Consider the following 17,472-nt stretch of genomic DNA (forward strand, 5'->3'; position numbering starts at 1 on the left):
CGTAGAAACTCCACATATGCATCACAGCAGTAATAGAACTGATTAAGCTCCAGGAAATCCCTTTTATGGACAAAGGCATCGCTATCACTGTTACTGAGTAAAAAGACAATGCGACAATGTAAAGTTTATCTGTGTTATTCAAGCCATCTCTGGTATTTTCATAATAATTAAGTATAATTATAATACGTTGCTAATCGACACAGCCTTTATTGCAGTATAGAATATATTTTCTGCATAATTCTGAGACAAGAAGCCATAACAGATTACAAAAGAAAGCATTTGACCGGTGTTGTGCAGTAAAAATGCTATAATGTACTCTTTGCTGTACAACAGGTCTGGAAATGCTTCTCACTGCAAGTCATTGCAAGGGAAGTTTAGCTTTAGGCATTTTAATTTGAGCACGTTTAATGTAGCTAGCTGACGGTAGTATACCTGCTGCCATCAGAGTAAATGTAATTGTCGCATTCACGCTCTTCGGATGGTCTCATTTCCCGAGTTGTGGTTTTAAGCCAGAATGTGAAAATAATATGGACACCAGCATTACTTAAAAGATGATGGATTTGTATTAGAGCTTTCCAATTTGCATGAACATGAATTTTCCCGTCTGTAAATTATTTTTCTGATTATTCTGACATGAATACAGTATAATTTAACTTCCTGGTAATGATCCTTTATACGTCCATTTCGGAGCAGAGTCAGTTGATAGTTACAAATTTTGGATGGCACTGAATGAGGCACCAAAATCTGCATTCTGATTCAGTCCAGCAGATACCGGTCATGAACCGGATTCTGTTGTGGACGCCACTGTTTTGGGGGAGGTGTGGTTGGGGGGTATTTATTACATGGCTCTGTGGAACACTCAATTCATTGGTCAGTCACCACATTCCGAGGCATGTTATCTCCCGATAACAAAGGGTAAAAACTAATAACACAGGCTCACCCAGGTAACTGTAGTCTGTGCTATTTGCTTGCTTTGTGGAAGCTTTGTGTTTGTTTGGTTAATAAAATATCAAAACTCAATCAATATTCTCTGTACAAATATTTAATTTTGTCATCCTGGTATCGTGAATTCGCTCTCACTTGTTTCATACAAACGCAGCAGCTGCCATTTTGCAACGATTGTTTTGTACACTGTAATGGATTGTAAAATAACTAACAAGCTGGTAAGATTTTAAAATGGTTTAATATTTTTTAATCGCCATAGTCATTTATGGGGTAAAATGCTGTGTAATAAGTAGGACTGTACCATACCTCTTAATGTCCGTCTAATTTGAACTTGCCACTTGCTAGCTGCTTTCTTCAAGGAAGCTTTGCGTTAAAATATTTCAACTCAAATCAATATTTAGTGTCTAATTATTTAGTTTTGTGGCAAGTAGCCGTGTAATAAGCAGGATATTGTAAATCCAGCTGATTGTCATTGCAAAAAAAAAAAAAAAGCCCTTTAGTCTTATACAACAAGCTGATAATTCTGTCTGGCTCTGCAATAACAACCAGCTAGATGTACATTATCCCTTACAAAAATCATGAGAGATTTTTAGTATATGTCAGCATGATGTCAGAGCAAGTCGGACCATTTAAACACGTCTAAAGCCCCTTTCACACTGCACGTTAATTCCAGAATATTTACAGAAAAATTCCAGATAGCCTTCTGTTTGAACGCAAACACGTTCTGGGATTGATCCCAGGTTGGGGACCTAGTAAGATTGCCAAGAATAAGCACTCCCGGAAAAAGCACTGTGTGAACAAAAGCTAGAAACAATGCCTTAAAAGGCTGTGTGGACTCTTTTACTGGATGTTTTGAAGGCAGATCAATGTTTGCGACAAAAAAATATGTGTAAACAGCAAAGAGATCAAGAAGCTCCTCACTATCACTATCTGCGCTGAAGCAGAGATTGTTCACCAGTTTAACAGTACACATCGCATTACACGTCATATCCAAATGTCACATGTCTTTACGGGATCATTACGGGTTGTGTGTGAATGCACGCTCAGATTCCAGAAAATCATTAGCAGTGTGAATGAACCAAAAACAAAAATTCCTTTACTGGCTTTACTGACATGCATATCATAGTGCGTTTCTGTGAAGATTTTGCTAATATCAAACAAGCCCAATACTCACCATTTCATCAAATTTAATGCTAATCCAAAATACTGAACACTGAAATGTCAATCTCAACAAAAATAATGGTTTGGATGAAAACTCAACATTATATCAATATCACCTTCTCTAATCTATGTTTAGTAGGCTACTGTGGCCAAAAACAATTAACATATATCCAAAGATTTATTAGCAATACATACTGGAATATTAAATGTATTATTAGTTGCATTCATTTTTATTCTGCCTCCTTAGCTCTGCATAGTCAATTCAAATTCAATTCACTAAAACACTATTACTATTATTGTCACATATGAGTGACATTCTACAGAAGTGTTGTCATGCCATCAGTTCAAGCATGAGGTCACGGACAGGCTGTGTGGTGATTCACAGTGGTACAGACTGCATGTAAATTAACAACAAGCCCACATAGAGACATCACTCGCTGACACCGAGAAAATGACAGCTGCATACCGATAAAATACACAGAGGTACATTTTGCCCTTGCCTGCTCAGCGACGCAGAAGCTGACTCTGAATTGCTCAGAAGGTAACGGGTGATTTCATAATTCCATGTATGAGAGGCACTTGTTCTTCCATCATGACAATGTCTAGTCTTTTAATTATGTTGTGCCATCCTGAACCTTTCCTGGACACAATTTTTTTAACTCTCTTTGTTTAAAAATAAAAAATAATAATAATTGGGTTAGGTATACATTAGGTTGTTTTCTTTCCCCTTTACCTTGAGGTCACCCATTATCTTTAAATTCTGCCAGTAGTGACACTGGTAGGACACTGTATTTCAAGTGAAAGAGAATATAGGGTATGCACTGTAAAAAACAATTTGTTGAGTCAACTTAAAATAATTTGTAACCTGGCTGCCTTAAAATTTTAAGTTCAGTCAACTCAAATAAAGTTTATTCAACTTGAAATGTTAAATTATACTAAGTGACAACTTAGATATTTTGAGTTGAATCAACTTAAAATTTTAAGGCAGCTGGGTTACTTACCCATCCGCTAAGTTTAGCAGACACAAATATCTAAAATAAGTTGTTAGTACAACTTAACATTTCGAGTTGACTAAACTTATTTTAGTTGACTGAACTTAAAATTTTAAGGCAGCAGGGTAACAAATTATTTTAAGCTGACTCAACAAATTGTGTTTTTTATTTTTTACAGTGTAGGCTCATGGACGCATAGAGCTTGTGATTTCAATCCTATTCCCATTAATAATACACAACCCTCCAAAGACACCTGCGCACCTTACTCAAGAGACACTGGGATAAAATTTAAATTGAAGGAGACAGGCACATTCGTTGTTGTTTTATCTTGGTTGTCCTTCACTTAATTTCTCTGTCAATATTCACAAGACATTTTTCCTCATGTGATATCAAGTTGTGATCTGTGAAGTCATCCAGTTTAGTCACGAACATACAGACTCACACAGATCCTTGCTGTGGCAATGGAAAAAGAAAACCCTCACATAGCAAACACCAACAGTTCAGGACATGTCAGCAAAAAGTTGTGTGTGTTTGTGATCAGTGTTAATTACTTTGCTTATTTAACCTGTCTGTATAGTTTTGAACCTGCAGAAATGAACCTGCCCTCCTACTGTTTACACTGTCAATACATCACAAAGTAAACATTCATTTAAAGATACACATAGGGGATATAGTTTATGTTGGCAGGATGAAAGTGTATGAAGAAAAAGTAAAAGGAATAGTAAAACGAAAATTCTGTCATTACTTACTCACCTTCATGCTGTTATAAAAAAGTTTTTCCTGCAGAGCACAAAATAAGATATTTCAACTGTTTTTGATAGTATAGTAAAAATCACTGGGATGTTTCAAGCTCTAAAAAGGACATAAAGGCAGCATAAAATTATGGCACCCCACTGAGTGTCATTGTAAGACAAAAACAAAGACATTCTTCAAATATCATATTTTGTGTTTTACAGAAAAAAAAAAATCTGGGTCCTGATTTATTTTACATGTGCAGACAATGCAAAAATGACTGCAATTCATCAGAGACTAGTTTATTTTATTTCTAGCTATATATTACCCAAGCTCCACATTATTTCTATAGAAGCAGGGTTTCATTTTGCATAGGATGTAGGTTATTGTATTTGCTAAATGACAGACTTATAGTTTAACTGCAAATGTGTTTCTCCTCAACTTATCCTTCGGTAATGTTTTATATATGACAGAACTAGCAAATTGTCACGGCTTGGCCAGGCTCTGCAACCACTCACACGCAGCAATCACAGTCACCAGAATTCTAAATCACATACACCTGCACTCAATCAGTCACACACACATAAAAGCACACACCACTCACCACTCATTGTCCGGGCTCGTTCATACGAAGCAAAATCATTGTGAAGCTCTCTCCGAGTTCACAACATTCTATCTACCTGAATATACTTACCTTTATCTCTGCTTCATTCCAGTCTGTCCAGTCGAGCCGCATCCAGTCAGCTCATCTCCCGTCGTTCCTGCAGAGGAAACAAACAGCATTCAGCTCGTAGATATCCATTCAAGAACTTTGCAAACCTGAACTGTTATACTCACCTATTCCTGCACGTCATCCTTCATCTGTGGCTCTGCTGTAAATAAATATCGTTTACCTTCACTTACCTCAGTTGTCCGTCTGCTTCCGTAACAGTAAGCCCGGACCTAAAGACAGTGCGACAGCATGAGCAATCCCGATCCGTTCCAGGAACTGGTGGACTCGCTACGGAGGGTTTTGCTGAGGTCTCCAAGCACCATGCCATCTGCACCACCTCCCGACGCACCGCCAGCACCGAGCACTTCTTCGGCCACCGTTCCTTCCAGTCCCATGGCCCGACCGGCGCCCTGGCGGGGCGGAGGAGTGCAACGGATTGTTATTACAATGTTCTCTCGTATTTACTATGCAACCTGCTTTATACCCCACAGATCAGTCTCAAATCCCTTCATTACGTCACTGCTTACCGGACCAGCTCTCCGATGGGCTGAAACCATCTGGCACCAAGCCGGGCCACCAACCCATTCCATCCAGGCTTTCATCGCTCATTTTAAGGAGGTTTTCAGTCGCTCTGATGGGAAAGTATCCGCTGGTGAGCAACTATACCATCTTAAACAAGGAGCAATGACTACCCACGAATATTCTCTTCGTTTTCGCACTCTAGCTGCTGCCAGCGGATGGAATAAGCAATCCCTCCTGACCACCTACCGGCTTGGTTTGGAACCGAAGCTCCGTTTGCAGTTGGCAGCTTTGCATGACAACATGGGGTTAGAGAAATTCATTCAACGATCTCTCCGCTGTTCTGATCGTATGAAGTCTTACCAGTCCAACCAAGAAACAGTCTCGACTGCACTCCTCCGTCCGTCTGAGCCAATCAACCCTTCAGAACCAGAACCAATGATCATTGAATCTGGGAAACTCACCTCCGCTGAGCGACAGAGGAGGCTGACCCGGGGTCTGTGTATGTACTGTGGAGCTAGCGGGCATGTTCGGTTGAACTGCCCGCTCCGTCCAGTTCGCACATTGGTGAGTGGTATTCATTCAGACATCGAGAATATGCATCCACTTACCACCAATGTTCAGTTAACCACCCTGTCTTCCTCTGTTGCAGTCACCGCTCTCATCGACTCCGGATCAGCAGGAAACTTCATCTCGGGTACCCTCTGTCACCAGCTACAGCTCCGTACCGAAGCCACGTCAAGGATCTACCAGATTCAACCCATAACAGGCAAAATAACTTCACGAACATGCATCCACCGTAAATGTGAACCCATTAACCTCCAGATTGGACTCCTACACAAGGAGGATATTCAACTTCTGGTTCTGGAGGGTGCCACCGTGGACATCATCTTAGGGCGCCCGTGGCTGGTGAAGCATGATCCCATCCTCTCTTGGGGTATCGGGGAAGTTATAAAATGGGGTGAAGGATGCACCACAGGTTGTTTCCCTGAGCTCCCTCAACCGATCCAAAAATCTCTGCCCGTCTATACCACGTCTGTTGAAAGTCCCATCGAGAAACAATCTGTTCAGATTCCTGACATCTACGCTTCCTACAAGGACATCTTCTGCCCCAAGAGAGCTTCCCAGCTACCTCCTCATCGGCCATGGGACTGTGCCATTGACCTGGTTCCGGATGCTCCAATGCCCAGAGGTAAGATCTACCCGTTGTCACTTCCGGAGACTAAGGCCATGGAGGAGTACATCCAAGAGGCTCTGAGTCAGGGGTACATACGTCTTTCCACTTCTCCTGCAGCATCCAGTTTTTTTTTTGTGGCAAAGAAGGATGGAGGGCTGCGGCCGTGTATCGATTACCGGATCATCAATCAAGGCACCATCAAATTCCGTTATCCCCTTCCTCTCGTCCCTGCGGCCCTCGAACAACTCCGATCCGCAAGGATATTCACCAAGTTGGACCTCCGCAGCGCCTACAACCTGGTGAGAATACGTGAGGGGGATGAATGGAAGACCGCCTTTGTGACCCCTACCGGCCATTATGAATATTTGGTTATGTCCTACGGTTTGGTCAACGCCCCCTCCGTATTCCAAAACTTCATTCATGAAGTACTCCGGGAGTTCCTTCACCACTTCGTCATTGTCTACATAGACGACATCTTGATCTACTCCCGGAGTGAAGCAGAACATCGCCACCACGTTGCGGAGGTCCTTCAGAAACTCAGAGAGCTCCAGCTCTATCTCAAGGCTGAGAAATGTTCATTCCATCTTCCATCCGTCCAATTCCTGGGATATATTATAGACCATCAGGGGGTTCGCATGGATGAGAGGAAGGTCACTGCAGTTGTTTCCTGGCCAGAACCCACTACTATCAAAGAACTACAAAGATTTCTCGGATTCGCCAATTTCTACAGACGCTTCATCCAGGACTATAGTCTCATCACCGCTCCTCTCACCAACCTTCTCAGTGGTAAACCTAAGACTCTCCTGTGGACTCGCGAAGCTGCCGCAGCCTTCCATTCCCTTAAGTCCGCCTTTACACAAGCTCCACTCCTGACTCATCCTGACCCTGATCTTCCTTTCGTGGTGGAAGTGGACGCCTCGACCACTGGAGTAGGAGCCGTTCTGTCCCAGTATCATGGTACTCCCAAATTACTCCATCCATGCGCCTATTTCTCCCGGAAGCTCAGCCCAGAGGAGAGGAACTACGACATCGGCAACTGAGAACTACTGGCGATCAAACTTGCCCTGGAGGAGTGGCGGCATTGTCTCGAGGGCGCTATCCATCCTTTCCAGGTGATAACTGATCACAAAAATCTGCAATATCTTCGAGACGCCAAACGGCTCTGTCCTCGTCAAGCTCACTGGTCACTATTCTTCTCCAGATTCAATTTTTCCATAACATATCGTCCAGGACCCAAGAACATCCGAGCAGACGCCTTATCCAGACTTCACGATCACCAAGAAACATCTGAAACTCCTACCAACATCATTCCAGAACACATCATCGTCAGTCCTATTGAATGGTCTGCTCCTCCAATTGTCGCCACTCCGGTACCCAGACCTCCGCCGGGCTGCCCACCAGGTCATCAGTTTGTTCCAAGGACCCAACGGGTAGATCTTATTCACTCCACGCACACCTCCCTAGGCACTGGGCATCCAGGGGCCAACAATACCCTCTCGCTGCTATCCGAACGCTTCTGGTGGCCGGCCATGGCAAGGGATGTGAGAAGGTATGTTCAAGGTTGTAAGGAGTGTGCCATGTCAAAAAGCCCCCGACACTTACCTGCAGGAAAACTCCATCCCTAGCCTATCCCGAACCGCCCCTGGTCACACCTAGGAGTCGACTTCATGACAGATCTCCCTTCTTCAGATGGAAATACCTGCATCCTAGTCATCATTGATCGCTTTTCAAAATTCTGCCGTCTTCTACCCCTGAAAGGACTTCCTACCGCCCTGGAGACAGCTGAAACCCTTTTCAATCATGTCTTCCGCTATTACGGCATCCCAGAGAATATAGTCTCAGACAGAGGACCCCAATTCATCTCCAGGGTATGGAAATCATTCTTCAAGCTCCTAGGTGTGACCGTCAGCCTCTCCTCTGGATACCACCCTCAAACCAACGGCCAGATGGAGAGGAAGATCCAAGAGGTGGGGCGGTTCCTCAGAACCTTCTGTCACGGTCACCAGGACTCCTGGAACCAGTTTCTGGGCTGGGCGGAATACGCCCAGAATTCACTACGGCAACCGACCACAGGACTCACACCATTCCAGTGTATTCTCGGATTCCAACCCCCGCTCTTCCCCTGGAATGGTGAACCATCAGAGGTACCCGCAGTGGATTACTGGTTTCGGGAGAGCGAGAGAGTCTGGGACGCAGCTCATCACCATCTGCAGAGGGCAGTGCGCAGATCCAAAACCATCGCAGACCGGAGGAGGATCCCAGGTCCCGCCTATACTCCTGGACAAAAGGTTTGGCTCTCCACCCGAGACATCCGTCTGCGCCTGCCCTCTAAAAAACTTAGTCCCAGATTTGTTGGCCCCTTCACCATCCTGGAACAGGTCAACCCCGTCACGTTCAAACTCTAACTGCCACCTAGGATTCACCCCACATTTCCTATCTCCCTTCTTAAACCTTTTCACCAACCTTTGATTCCTTCCACAGAGCCTGGCCACGAAGAGGAACCCCCTCCCCCCTTGATGCTGGAAGAGGGCTCCATCTACTCGGTCAGAGAAATCCTGCAATCCCAACGTCGTGGTGGTCAGTTGGAATACCTTGTCGACTGGGAAGGATACGGACCAGAAGAGAGATCGTGGGTCCCCAGAGTCGACATTGTGGATCCCACTCTCATGGAAGACTTCCACGCCAATCATCCTGAATACCCTGCACCTCGTGGACGAGGTAGACCACCACGGCGCCGGAGGTCTCGGCCCTCAGGAGCGGGCCCTGGGGAGGGGGGTAATGTCACGGCTCTGCCAGGCTCTGCAACCACGCACACGCAGCGATCACAGTCACCAGAATTCTAATCACACACACCTGCACTCAATCAGTCACACACACATAAAAGCACACACCACTCACCACTCATTGTCCGGGCTCGTTCATACGAAGCGGAATCATTGTGAAGCTCTCTCCGAGTTCACAACATTCTACCTACCTGAATATACTTACCTTTATCTCTGCTTCATTCCAGTCTGTCCAGTCGAGCCGCATCCAGTCAGTGGTGTGTGTGTGTCGTAAGTCTGTCAGCCAACGGTGTGTGTATCATCCATTCTGAAGTTCATCTCCCGTCGTTCCTGCAGAGGAAACAAACGTCATTCAGCTCGTAGATATCCATTCAAGAACTTTGCAAACCTGAACTGTTATACTCACCTATTCCTGCACGTCATCCTTCATCTGTAGCTCTGCTGTAAATAAATATTGTTTACCTTCACTTAACTCAGTTGTCCGTCTGCTTCCGTAACACAAATACTTTGTTCTATGCATGAAACCAATTAGCATATTGTTTGCATAAGTATTGGTAATCAAGCCCACAAATGCTTGATTAGGAAAGAGTAGTGCTTAGCTACTCATGTGAAGAGAATCTGTGCAATACAAAGTTTCAGACATCAGCTAAAAGAAGACAGTGACTCTAAGCACAGTCAGGTAATTTAACCGAATGGCATACAATAAGATTTTGGCAACACTGAGGAATCACTTTGACATTGTTTATAATGACATCACTCCATAGAGCATTGTAAATACACTGTTTTGGGATGCTTTATGTAGTGTATAAGTGTCATATCTCCAGTGTTTTTGAGTTATTTTAATTGTTAAACTGAATTTATTGTGATGAAAATACATTTTTAAGAAGTTTTGTTCTACCAGCATCACCTTCATTAATACGTAATAATATGCAAGTAATATTTAAGTAATACTGTATTGACAAAGACACCTTCAGCAACATTAGCCTTTTAAGGAGCCTTAATCAAAACTGTAGTTCCCTTTTGAATGGGAAGCATGTCTGAACCATGTCTTAAATGCAACAATCTTATTGGCTGACGACAGTCCGCAACATCACTGGTGTCCCCATGAGAAAAAAAGGGTGTCTGTTGTACTGGCTGGCCAAATCAGAATAATACCTTATGAATTATCAGATAGCATACACCACTATTCACTGGTGTGTACTACCTCCTCATAACATGCATTGTTTGCTTGTTATATTAATCAGAGTATAAAGGGACACAAAAGTGCCTACCCACTCTGATTATTCAAATGAGCCAGCTTCCAAACAAAGAAACTTCCCCTACCTGAAATTACACCTTCATTGTTCAAAGCAAACTCAGGTGGTTTGACTTTGTCAGAAGTAAAAAGGTTATTACTCAGTGACCTTCCAGAAAAAGTCCCAGAAGTTACTGCTCACATGGAAAAAGGACTGGAGATATCCAGAGGTTTAGTATAAGCTGTAGACCACTTTGTTACAAAGGTGGTGATAGTTCTGTTCAGATGGTTAACTGACTTCTTTTCTAAAGCTTCATTCCCTGGTTTCTGTAATCATTTCATTCATTCATTTTTTATGTTCCCTTTTCCCCATGTGATATTTGTATTTGTTTTGTTTAGAGAAGTTAACTGTTCGTTTTTTTTAGTTTAATAAAATTTTTGCGCACAATCACGAGTACTGATTTAGTCACCAATTGCAAAATAACATCCTTTTAAATTAGCTGATCTTACTACAAGCTCTAGTGCATTAGTACTGCACATTGAGTTTGATACCCCTGTGCTATAGTGGAATGCCTCCGCATGACACATTTTGAAGCATGTGCGTAATAAGTCAAATGAAGGAGCAAAACACGGGAATGAGAATGCCCAGTGCGCCAGAATGTCAAATCCATGTCCAGTGTGTGTGAGACAAATATAATTCAGGACATGAGGACTTGAGAACCTGGGGAGGAAGCCAGGTTTAAATTGTAGAAGCAGACAAATGTGTGTGGAGAGGACCAGCCTGCTGCGTCATAGATCTCTGCCAGTGAAGCACCCAGAGAGAAGGCCTTGGAGGCCGCCATACTTCGAGGTAAGTTCGCATTGATCCCTATAGGTGATGGGTGGTCAGAGTCCTCATAGGCAAGTGTGATGGTCTCAACCACCCACCTGCTCGCAAATCGCCTGCTGCTAAGACTGTGCTAATATCAGTCAGTCGTCAATATAATTCAGTATGCCAATGCCCTGGAGTCACAGAGGAGCCAAGGTAGCATCCACACAGTTGGTGAAAGAGTCTTCAGTTCTTCACTTTATTTACTTTCCCAGCTATCAAATTGTCTACAGTCAAAGCTGTCAAGATTACGTCACAGTGCAGCAAATAGGCAGGGATGTAAACTAAAATATTTTTGGCTTCCTGCTTCAGGAGGAAATACATCACAGGTAAGGAAACTCTCCTTAATCTATGTGCAGCTCCAGAGTCAACTGATCCATTTTCAGGTTCTTTGTCACATGTGGTGGAAGTAGATTAGTAGTAGTGATCCCTGTGCTGTGCCACATCCATTGGCCCATGATGAAAGCCCACAGGGGACAGAGGGGCTGGTTTAAATCCAGGTGGGCAGCAGTTTAATAACAGCCATATTACCCCCTATCTGGAGCTATCTATCCCTATCCAGCTTAGCTACTTACCATACAATCTGTTATCCTCCTCTGCTCTTATTCTTACTTTGCTCTGAGCATGATTATCCTCTCTCATTTCCCTTCTTTATTTGTTCTCCAAAAACAGTTCTCTCTGCTATAAAAAAATTAAATAAAGAAAATTAAAAATTACATAAAATCAAAATTTGAAGTTTTTGTTTGGCGTTTTTTTTTTTTTTTTTTTTTTTTCGTTTTTTCCAAAAGTGACAGGTCCATTGAGACTTAGCATTCCCGTAGCCAGGGGGGGTTCGGGGGGTTCGAATGACCCAACCCAAACTGCCAAACAAAGGTCCAGAATTTAAGTATGTTTTTTTTTTTTTTTTTTTTTTTTTTTTAAATAAACAAGTGTTCTTTTGAATAACAACAACATTTAAAGCCATAAAAAGAGTATGAAATACCTTATTTAGTATAAGAAAAGTCTTAATTATATTTTCAATATTATTACATTTGGGGAAGGAAAGACAAGAATCGCGTTATGGATTAAATGCATTAGTCATTTGAAGCCTGCCACAAGGACAATTTCCGCTCGGATCACAGTTCAAACAGCAGCGGAACGCAAGTTATAGCAGATGAGTTTTACTCGCGAGTACTAAGCAGCGCTGTGAGATCCAGAATGAAGGGCTTAAATTCAGTGAAGAACACAATGACTCTGCGATTTAAACTAATGAAACAGCGCAGGAGAAACACTGTGCGCAACGATACAGTCAGAATCATTTACCATGGGTTCATTTTACTGTAACACTAACTGCACAATGGTATTGCGGCAGAAATGTGGGATATAGCGAATTGTATTGTATTATTAATGTGGACAAGTAATAAATGTATTAAAGGAGTAATAGAATATAATTACATTATTTACACAGCGTTTGTGGATTTATCTTAGGTGGATTTACCTAAACCATGTAGTTAATTTTATACCATGGTATTGATGTGCTATAGGCCTATGTGTGTTTTTACTGGTTATCATTATGTATGCTGCTATGGAAGACCAAGGGTTCATTTTAATAACTCAGTCAGAATAATTAAATTTTACCATATAAAAATTAAGTTTTTGACAATGTTTGACAATTAACTGTTTTTGACAATAAACATTATCTGAGCTGTAAATCACAATATTGGTTTAATATGTTACTAGATATTGCTCTGTCCCGCTCATTCCATATTAATTCTATTTCTATATGTCTTAAAAAAGGTAACAAAAAGCCTTACATTTGATTTTAAAAATCCTGCAGATACCATGTAGGCCTAAATAGTTAAAATTCCTTCCTTGATATTTGTTGATATTTGTGTTTTGAAAAGAAGGACAGACTGCATAGGGCCCAGAGTTTGAAAGGGAACAAGTGGAGGGGTGTAGCATGGGTCATGAAAGAACACATTCTGACCAGGGGTGGTTCTAGACCCTTTTTAGATGGTCATTGACTTTTTCTGTTTGTTCACTGAACATGGGTTGGAGCTCATTTTTTTAACTCTCAAAGTGCACCAAATGAATTAATTTAAAATGTGTACAATTTTCTCCCAGGAGGCATGCTCCCGGACCCCCTTAGAGGTATACATATTCACCCAATAGTGTCTCACAATATCTTACATTACCATGATGTGAGCCCCCCACCCACCATCACTAGCCCCGGATGTTTTGCTGCAGGGCCAGATGTTTTCAAATCCTACAAACGCCCCTGATCATGAACAAAACTAAATTGGATGAGTGTCAGTATAAACAATCTGTGCATTTATTGCATTAATAATGTCACTCACAACACTTAAGTAACTTGTTGCTTTAGGTATTTGTGTATATGTACTAAAGAAGGTGATACATGATCTTGATAAGCAGTTTGACAAAAATCATGCTTATTAAGATACCAACGGACATGCTAATCCGGCACAAATTGATGCATGAGAAGTCACCAAAATGAAGTATTTGAACCTCATAATTAAATACAAAATGGGTGGGAACTGAAAAAGGTCCACTTGCACTAGGCTGGCTACGGGCCTGTTTGGATGACAGAGTTTAAACACATTGACCAGGTTTAAAAGATCTTTGCACAGCGTTTAAGGGCCGTCTTCTGTTACTCTCACACTGTAAACCCAAACAGTATAACTAACTTATAATGTAAAGTACCTGGTACTCAAAATGTGCCAAAAAGTTTAGCTAACTATTATTTTTTCAGTTTACACAACATCTATCAGAGTTTTAAGTTAACAGTAATTTTTAGTTTTAGTTTTTACAACTACACTAAAGTTATGAGTTTAGGGAACTTGAAAAATAGATTCAACCATAATCAAATATTTTAATGTCAAACATACGCCCTCTAGTGGCGTCTTTTTTTACGAAAAAGTGACGTCATCGCTGAACGTGCACTCAGGCGTGTTTCAAACAGATGCACAGAAGTTCGCGCTCTATTTGGATGTCTACAAACATATGCAAGTATTCAGCTGTTTCAAATAATGTTGCCGTCTATTTATAGTTGGTATCGGCTACACTCACACCATCCACGCTCGTTAGGTTTTCTAGTTAATGTGTACAGTTTTTCAGAATATTTAGAATAGAGCTACCAGTTAAAAGTGTACAAGCATATCTAAATTTCTCTAACGTTAGGATATTAAATGATGCAGCGCACATGAACATTTTTAAACATATTAAGTCGTGTATTCTTTCTATACGTGAAGTCAGCTGCAGGTTATCTGGTGAAAGTGCGTGTTCTATCTTTTTCTTTGTGTTATGGATAGTTTTCTTCGACGATTTGATGCATAAAAGTAGTCTGAACTTAACAGGCCTGTCCGGTCCATCTGTCCACGCTGTTCCCGCAGTTTCAGTTCCCAAGGTGAGACACGAACATTTTTGTAACATAATCCTTACACGAACATAGATTTTGTTTAATGAAATTTCCCCGTTGACGCTAAATGTTTACGTAAATCTGAAGTTAAAGGTTATTTCATTGGCATTATGTTTTTAGGATTGTCACTGCCTGTTAAAATTCAACATTTTTTAAGAAATACCAAATAAGGTTGTCTTTTGTTTTGAAAGAATATTACAAAAAAAAAAGGATATTAAATGATGCAGTACATATGCAGTCTTACAGTTTGGACTTTCTGAAAATGTGTGTATTTTTGTATAGGTGGAGTCAGCTGCAGATCATTTGATGAAAATTAGTTTTCTTTGTGTTATCTTTTCTTCGACCTTTTGATGCATAAAACTAGTTTGAACTTCACAGGCCTATTGAGTCCACGTTGTTCCTATTGCAGTTCCTAAGGTGAGACACACATTCTTGCAAATATAATTCTATTACAAAATATAAAAATTTGTAAAAAAAAAAAAAAAAAATAAATAAATAAAATACTGAATTAAATGTTTATTTATTGCATCTGAAGTTTAGGTTTAATTTCAACTTTTTTTTTTTTTTTTTTTTTTTTTAGATCTCTGCTGAGCAAGTTGAAAGTTACAGTTACAAAAATTGGGACAACTTCCAGGTAAATTTGTCTTAGATTTTTGTTTGGTGAATTAGAGGGATGGCTTGGGACTGTAAGCTGTGTACAGCCTCATTTCAATCCAGAACACACTTGCTCACACACATTCAATTGCAGCATAGTCATTATTCAAAAGTTAGTCCATCACCAGTGAAAGAGATCCTTGGATGCTGGCCAGCTCTACGTTTGGAATCACAGATATAATAAACTCTAATTGTGTGTTTAAAAAATGTATTTAATATATTCAGTCGGTTTGTGACATGCTTTTCTTGTCTTCTGTTTCAGGTATGTGCTGAATTTCAGCGCATTACCAACCAGAATTTAACAAACACATTTTACGCAGAGCTAGACCGCCACAGTTTTCGCCTGATGACTTTATATCGACAGAGAGCAGCGAAGACTGGAAAAACTGCTGATGCACTTTTATGACTTAAAGGTATTATCATGGTATTATTGTTGTTTAATGCTTCAACAGACATTGTTTTGACTGTATATACTGAATATTATCACTTGATCCAAATATATAAGTCTAACTATGACTTGGATTTATCATGTACTAAGTGATGAGTAAACATTTTCTGAATTTTTTGTATTTAATTTAGAACAGTGGTTCTCAAACCTTTCCTGGAGGACCCCCTGCCCTGCACATTTTGTATATCTCCCTGATCAGACACACCCAATTTAGTTCTTGCAGTTTCTACAACAAGCTGATGAATGGAATCATGTGTGTAGATGAGGGAGACATACAAAATTTGCAGTGCAGGGGGTCCTCCAGGACAGGTTTGAGAACCGTTGATTTAAAATACATTAAAAAAAAAACTTTTAAAGGGATCGTTCACAGAAAAATGAAAATTCTGTCATGAATTACTTGCTCGTTGTTCCAAATCTGTATAACTTACTATACTTTGTTTCGATGAACACAGAGGAAGACATTTGGAAGAATGCTGGTAGTCAATGGGGTCCAATAATTGTTTGGTTATAAACATTCTTCTCAATATCATCATGTGTTCATCAGAACAAAGACATTTATACAGATTTGGAACAACTTAAAGGTGAGTAAATGATGACACAATTTTTATTTTTGGATGAACTGTCCCTTTAAGAGTTTTATCTATGCCTTGATCAACTTTTTGGCATTCATTCTGTGTCAAGTTAGCATTGTTTGGTTTTGTGCTGGCTAAAACGTGTGTGTTCCACTTTTAACATTGTTTTCAATGTGAACTTTAAGGATCAACATGATGTACACACAAGGCGAACAACAGCGCTCTGTGCACTTCCTGTGTATCTGAGAGAAGACACCTCAAAATTCTTTAAAATATGCACGGTAAGTCACTTATTCTGCATATTTCTTAGGATTATATTTCAGCATTTTTTTTTCACACTGGTAAGATAGCATTTGGTAATTGTGTTTCAATACTTTTTACATCCAGATTGAAGATGATTCAGAAGAGCCAGATGTTGATTCATCAGTTGCCCTTTTGACAGTCATCCGAGAACTCCCAGACATTGCAGTTCGGTACAATACAGAGAAGATTTTGATCATCCTTGAGAATGGAGTTGTCATAACAAACCTTCAGAGACTCTGATGCTTTCCTTTTGATGTTTGGCTTAATCTATGCATTGGATCTCTCATATCCAAAAGAGATGGCCAACACGTTTGAGTTTATTTAGAAGGTTCTTTTGGGTCTTGATGATGGCAAACTTAAGCCAAGGGTGCTGGCTCTAAAGAATGACTTGCTGATTCATGCCAGGTATGCCTTTTTTTGTTGCACAGAACTGTGGTCACAGTTTTTGTTGGCATAATGGCTGTTAAGGTAATATTTTAATGTAATTTATTTGAGCTGGTGTGCCTTTTTATTGCACAGAACTGTTTTAATGTCTCATGTTTTATAATAAATTTTTGTACTTTGTTTAATGATTTCAGATTTGTAATTTGTACTGTTAAGTTGTAAAATGTAGATATTTGAGTACAGGAAACTTAAAAAAAACAAGGCAATCAGTTGCCACAAAATATTTAAGTAACATTACTACTACAATTTAAGTTATGTAAATTATATAATTTGATTTAATAACACTTAAAGCTCCTTAAACTAAGTTTAGATCAATTAAAAATTTTTATATATATTTGAGGGATATTTTAATTAAGTGAAATAATTAAAGTTGTCAGTACTCAAAACTTTGAGTTGCACTAAAGTAAAGATGAACAAAACACTAAATATATATTTTGATTTAAATTAATGTTTGTTTATAATTTACAGGTACTCAAAGTAAGTAGCTATATGCTTACTGATGATATTTAAGTT

General features: G+C 40.4%; 1 long non-coding RNA gene across 1 annotated transcript; it reads left to right on the forward strand.

The window, feature by feature from the left end:
* Nucleotides 1-15,133: 15,133 nt before the first annotated feature.
* Nucleotides 15,134-17,084, forward strand: LOC127174885 (uncharacterized). Its single transcript, XR_007828920.1, has 4 exons — nucleotides 15,134-15,172; nucleotides 15,455-15,605; nucleotides 16,398-16,493; nucleotides 16,600-17,084. It is a non-coding gene; the product is annotated as an uncharacterized LOC127174885 (long non-coding RNA).
* Nucleotides 17,085-17,472: the final 388 nt, after the last annotated feature.

Source organism: Labeo rohita, chromosome 2 (assembly GCF_022985175.1).
Source record: "Labeo rohita strain BAU-BD-2019 chromosome 2, IGBB_LRoh.1.0, whole genome shotgun sequence".
NCBI classification, from domain to species: domain Eukaryota; kingdom Metazoa; phylum Chordata; class Actinopteri; order Cypriniformes; family Cyprinidae; genus Labeo; species Labeo rohita.